This window comes from Myotis brandtii, unplaced genomic scaffold, assembly GCF_000412655.1.
Source record: "Myotis brandtii unplaced genomic scaffold, ASM41265v1 scaffold499, whole genome shotgun sequence".
NCBI classification, from domain to species: Eukaryota; Metazoa; Chordata; class Mammalia; order Chiroptera; family Vespertilionidae; genus Myotis; species Myotis brandtii.
In genome coordinates, this window is record NW_005369027.1 from 1,884,316 (window position 1) to 1,890,801 (window position 6,486).

Below are 6,486 nucleotides of genomic sequence, written 5' to 3' on the forward strand. Positions count from 1 at the left end.
CCTGTAGACTCCCTGATTATGAAGACAGTTCTAAATTCTGCCATTGATTTTCTTGGTAATCGTTGGAGCTTTATCTCCTGATTCTTCTATTTCTTGGTCCATAATAACTAGGCTAGATGGTTGTGAAAATTAGTTACTTAAAGAGTGTCCACCCCCAACATAACAATCATTGGCATAGGAGAGACCAAGATGGCGACATAGGTAAACACCGGAGATTGCTGCCGCAAACAACCACTTCAAAAATACAACTAAAAGACGGAACGGACATCACCCAGAACCACAGGAAGGCTGGCTGAGGAGAAACTCTTCAACTAGAAGGAAAAATAACAGCACACCGAGGCTCAGAGGAGGCGCAGTGTGGAAAAAACTCAGGTGCGGAGGTGCGCGCGCAAAGCGGGCTGGTGGCTGAGAGCGCGGTTGTCGTTTTCGGTCAGGGGGGAGTCTCAGACTCTGAGCTCCAGATACGGGCGAATCGCTGGGGACTCGGACCCAAACGGGAGAAGCGGGAGTGTCTGGCATCAGTTGGAAGGCAGCTTTCCCTCCGAGGTTTGCAGCGGTTCCGGGGGTTCTGAGAAGCAGAGCCTCTGGGAACAGGACTGAGGGCACCATAACGGCTCCCTCCGCCCGCCCTGTTGAGCCCGCCCCGCCCAAGCCCTGCGCAGAGCCATTTGCCGGATCGCCTCAGGCAAAGGCTAGATTAGCACCTCCCCAGAGGACAGAAGTTTTCCGCGGCAGACACAGCTGATTCACACAGCCAGTCGGCCTGGTGGTCAAATCCCTCTAGTATTAACTACAACAATCAAGGCTCAACTAGAACAAGACTGCGCACAAAGACCACTAGGGGGTGCACCAAGAAAGCATAAAAAATGCGGAGACAAAAAAACATGACAGAAATGGAGGATATAGAGCTAAAAAACGCAATTTTGAGGGCTTGCAATAAACTTCTGGAGAGCCTCACGAAAACTAATGAGACCCTCGATGCTATGATAAAGAAACTAGAAATTAAGCATACACGCTCTGAAATAAAGAATATTACACCCAATAGCAGACCAGAGGAGCGCAAGAATCAAGCCAAAGATTTGAAATGCGAAGAAGCAAAAAACACCCAACCGGAAAAGCAAAATGAAAAAAGAATCCGAAAATACGAAGATAGTGTAAGGAGCCTCTGGGACAGCTTCAAGCGTACCAACATCAGAATAATAGGGGTGCCAGAAGATGAGAGACAGCAAGATATTGAAAACCTATTTGAAGAAATAATGGCAGAAAACTTCCCCCACCTGGTGAAAGAAATGGACTTACAGGTCCAAGAAGCGCAGAGAACCCCAAACAAAAGGAATCCAAAGAGGACCACACCAAGACACATCATAATTAAAATGCCAAGAGCAAAAGACAAAGAGAGAATCTTAAAAGCAGCAAGAGAAAGAGACTCAATTACCTACAAGGGAATACCCATACGACTGTCAGCTGATTTCTCAACAGAAACTTTGCAGGCCAGAAGGGAATGGCAAGAAATATTCAAAGTGCTGAATACCAAGAACCTACAACCAAGAATACTTTATCCAGCAAAGCTATCATTCAGAATTGAAGGTCAGATAAAGAGCTTCACAGATAAGGAAAAGCTAAAGGAGTTCATCACCACTAAACCAGTATTATACGAAATGCTGAAAGGTATCCTTTAAGAAGAGGAAGAAGAAAAAGGTAAAGATACAAATTGTGAACAACAAACATGCATCTATCAACAAGTGAATCTAAGAACCAAGTGAATAAATAATCTGATGTACAGAATGAACTGGTGATTATAATGAATCAGGGACATAGAAAGGGAATGGACTGACTATTCTTGGGGGGGAAAGGGGAATGGGAGATGCGGGAAGAAACTGGACAAAAATCGTGCACCTATGGATGAGGAATCTGAACAATAAAGATTTAATAAAAAAATTAAAATTAAAAATAAAAAAAATAAAAAAAATAAAAAAAAACAATCATTGGCATAGGTACATATATAATGAAACCTGCATTTTTAGCTACCAGTCAGAAGCTTAAAATCATGTGGGTGGGAGGGCAGGAAACGGTGTGTTCCTCTTTTATCTGTGCTGCTTTCTAAGTTATTAATGTGCTTATGACACAATAAAAGCAGTACAATAATTTGATTTCAATTCCTTAAGTAGCTATAATTTGTAACTTTTCCCTATTCTTCACATCAGTCCACTGGAACAGAAAGAATGTTCAATAATTTTAATTATTTTCAAAAATTAGTGTGGTAGGTGCTTTCTTCCTTTTAAATTTCCATTTGCTTACTTAGTGTATAATTATAAAAAGTGGGTGAGATCTTTGAATTTCCCTAGTCCCAGATGAACACTTATATGACTTAAAGAAACAAAAAAAGTGTTAAGAATGTTAACAGTGTAATTAAGCCTTGTCTTGAGAAACAATTTGGAATCATGACAAGGAAGATCACTTCTTTCTAAAGATGGTAGGCGTATATAAAATCCAAGAACAAGCATTTCACAAAACGTTAGTAAGACAGATTTAGTGTTTAAAAGGCATTAACTACCTTAATTAGTCACACTTCTAAAAACTTAGTTTTGTTATGTTTAACTTATATGCTTTTCATATAGGCAAAAAGATTATGATAATCCAGTTTTTATGTTAATTTAGAAAGTCATTGGGGGAATATATGAACAACTATCTTAACCAATTTTTAGTTAATATGCCTTCCTCCCCCAGAAGTGCAAACTCTGGATTTCTGTATCTTTCTCTTTCTCTTAGGCTCTGCATGGAATTTTCCTCTCCTCTCCTCTTGATGGTGTAATACATGATCACGCGTTCATTGTCTTGTTTTCCCCTGGGTGGTGTAGGTACTTCCATTTCCTTCTCCCTTTTCATCTTTTCTCTCATTACGGCCCCTAACAAGATCCTCTCCAGGGTCCCTCTGATCTCTATGCTAATAGAAAAGCACTGAAATGACTGAAAGCAAGACAACTAGAGAGAAAAAAAAATCCCAAAAGCAGCTGGGAGCCCTTATTTCTAACCATCTCTATGGAAACAATTCCACGGAGGTCCAGCTGGAAACAATTGTGTAGGGATCATTGGAGCAGTGGCCACCAAGCCGTACTTACAGGATTCAACTTGCAAATGGAAATAGTTGATAGCCTTTTTTTTTTTTTTTAGAAAAATCGTAAAGTAGATTAGGTATACCCCTATATAGTGTACTTTTTTAAAAACTCAAAACTTCCTACTTGCTATAATGATAAAAAAGCAAAAGGAATATATGTACTAGCTTCTACATGTACTAGCTAGCTTCAAGTTCTTCCTAAGCACTCACACGGGCAAACAGCAGAGTGCACAACACAAAGAAATTATGTCCAAAGAAAACATCAAGGTGTGGTGGTAAAGAATCATTACAATGCTTTTAGGATTGTGGCCCATAACCACACAAAGTAAGTATGTGGAAAGAATGCCAAACTCAACCAGGCAGTAAATAGATTGTTCCAATTCAGGCAAGGGGTGAAATGGATTACAGAATTCCATCTACCAAATCAGGTGGAAAGACTGAAAGGATAAAGTAGGGAATGTGACTTAAAACCAGGAAAGAACTCCATCTGACGTGTGAGATCTTGGAGTCTTTACTAATACAGCAGTTATTTTAAAAATGAAGAGGGTGGGGTGCTCATAGTCTGTGACCCAGAACAATCACGTTTCAGCCCTATTTAAAAGTCTCCAGCCAATTAATTGTTAACTGCAGGTCTCCTGTCCTGGTAACTCCAGTGTTTTTCAGGGGAAGTAACTTCAATTTGCCTGAAATGATGACCCTGGCCCAGGGGTGGGCAAACTTTTTGGGCCACAATGGGTTCTTAAACTGGACCGGAGGTCCCTAACAAAAGCATGGATGGAGTGTTTGTGTGAACTAATATAAATTCAAAGTAAACATCATTACATAAAAGGGTACGGTCTTTTTTTTTTTTTAGTTTTATTCATTTCAAACGGGCCGGATCCGGCCCGCGGGCCGTAGTTTGCCCACCGCTGCCCTGGCCCCTGGAGTAAAACCACCTGGGTTCAGATCCTAGCTTCTGCCACTAGGGCAGTGGTTCTCAACCTTCTGGCCCTTTAAATACAGTTCCTCATGTTGTGACCCAACCATAAAATTATTTTCGTTGCTACTTCATAACTGTAATGTTGCTACTGTTATGAATCGTAATGTAAATATCTGATATGCAGGATGGTCTTAGGCGACCCCTGTGAAAGGGTCGTTCGACCGCCAAAGGGGTCGCGACCCACAGGTTGAGAACCGCTGCACTAGGGGGTGTGGCCCTGATCAATTTTTCTTTTTTTGTCACTTCTCTAAACTCGACACCTCATCTGTAAATTGGGGATAATAATAATTACTATCTTTCAGGGCTGTAAGGAGTCAGTGAATTGAGCCCAGCACCTAGCTCAAGCAAGTTCTCAATAAACGTGAGCTACTGTTATTATCCTGGTTTTGTTTTCCTGTCTCTTGTAAGGATGACCCTTTCTCTGGGGGGCATTTCGAGGGAGTGGGCTCAAGAAAGGCACGACAGCACCACGGCTTAGTCAATTCTTACTGTCCCACACTTGCCTTTTTTTCAAACTATAAGAGAACGTTTATTTAGAAAGCCACAGAGGTAGAAGAAATGAGCAGAAGAAATGGGTTTCAGGAAACAAGTTACAGACGCAAAAGACGGGGCCCTTTGAGCTTAGGAGAGAAAAAAAGTCAGAGTGAGACCCCTGGGGGCAAGGGGAAGGGATGGGAAAGGTGCAGGGGCGAGCTCAAGACTGTCCCATTTGAGCAGATTTGAGGCTGAATTAAAGTCGTGAAGTGAAAGTTTCCATTATCTGAAGGTAACTGGCTTCCTGGGTCCATCCTACACACCCAGATCTCATGGTGGGGGGGGGGGGGGGGGCGGGGGAATTACTCAGGTTTCTTCACTGCTAACAGCCTTTGTGCCCCTATCCCACCCTCTAGGCTTCCCAATGTCCGCCGCACAAAGCAGAGTCGGACTGGATATTGAAGGTCTACACCTTAGTTTCCCCCCTTCTCACTTCATGTCCGTTCCTACGCTTGGGCCTTAACTTGCATTCATCTCTTCACCATGACTGCCCTTCATCCTTCCCCAAAATTCAGCTTGCTTTTCTTGTTTTTAATTTAAAAAAAAATGAAGTGCCACTAGGAACCTTGGTGGCATGTGAGCATAACCAAAAAGTATTTATTAGGTGTCACTTGTACGCACAATTTCCAAGAACACAAAGCTCGATATAGAAAACCCGAGTGGGCCGTGGGCGCTGAACCAGTCACTCCGATTGTAAAGTGCGAGAGATGACAGGCAAGAGGCATGCGAAGGCGAGGTGAGACCTGCAGGGAAACGGCCGGGCGGGAATCGATTAAGAAGCCGCCCGACCAGGCCGGCTGTGGGGCAGCGGGGCCGCGGCGCCAGAGCAAGGACGGAGGAGCCCCAGGCCCCCGGCCCACATTGGTCTGTGGACACCCGGATCGCCCCAGCACTGAACTACTATTTTTACTGCATAATGCAAACATGGTGGACAAGGAACCCCTTCCCTGTGTTTGGCGGCTGAACCACGTGGCGCCTTTCCACGCAGGTGACGCTGGGGTGAGCGCGGGACTTGCTGGAATTTGTTGGGGGATGGGGGGGCGGCGCACAGGGGACCGGAGAACCGCTCCAAACCGAGACACCACGGTTCGTTCAGCAACGCGGGGCAGGCGGCCCACTGCTGCCACTCGTCCTCCAAGAGGCCGGCGAGGGGGACTCTGAGACTCCGGTGGTTGCGCCGGAGGAAAGACGGGCGGAACTCCCCGCCCCCTCCTCTAATGGACCCGCCTCGGCTCCCCACCGCGTCCGACTCGGGAGCCTAGTACCGCGCAAGCGCACTACCTGCCCGCTGCGCCAAAGCGGGACCAACGCTCTCGTCTCGCGAGAACGACGCCGGCCGGTCTCCGTTGCTCTCGCTCTACCCACCCCCTCGCTCGCTCGCTCGCTCTCTCCCATCCCCCAAGCCAGTCGCTGTGCTGCGCAGCTCCCTCCGCGGCAGCCCCCGCCAGAGACGGTTGGAAGAGCCGTTGTGGGGGCGCTACACGAGGAGAGCGAGTCCTTCCTCCGCCGGACCCCGCGGGCGCTGCAGTCGCTTGACAGGGTATCTGAAGTAACAGGGGGTAGGTTGGGCTCGTGGTGCCGTGAGCAGAGTCGGGAGAAGGACGAGAGAGATGGCGGGGGGGGACGGGGGACGGAGTGTGGAGGTCGCCGCTCGGAAACGGCCCGGCTGCGCCTCCCGGGCGATCTCCCACTTCACGGGGGGCGGCATGTCGGGGGGTGGACCGGTTCATGTGGGATTCCGTGAGCGAAGCCGAAGCCCGGCGCGGGGGTCACCCAGCATTTTCCCATTTCCCCGCTGGTTTGGCCTCCGCCATTTTGAGCACGGTGGCGCGGCCTCCTCGGCTTCCCCTCCTTCCTC

General features: G+C 46.7%; 1 protein-coding gene across 5 annotated transcripts in view; it reads left to right on the plus strand.

Annotated features, from left to right (window-relative positions):
• Positions 1-6,078: 6,078 nt before the first annotated feature.
• HNRNPH3 (heterogeneous nuclear ribonucleoprotein H3 (2H9)) overlaps positions 6,079-6,486 on the plus strand; it is a 10,898-nt gene continuing 10,490 nt past the window's right edge. For 2 of the 5 annotated variants that reach the window (XM_005876797.2, XM_014548160.1), the window contains exon 1: positions 6,098-6,187. The gene's annotated coding sequence lies outside the window, so the exon portion shown is untranslated. Of the gene's footprint in view, positions 6,188-6,486 lie in introns of all 5 variants that reach the window. The other 3 variants (XM_005876799.2, XM_005876798.2, XM_005876796.2) reach the window with 3 other exon arrangements.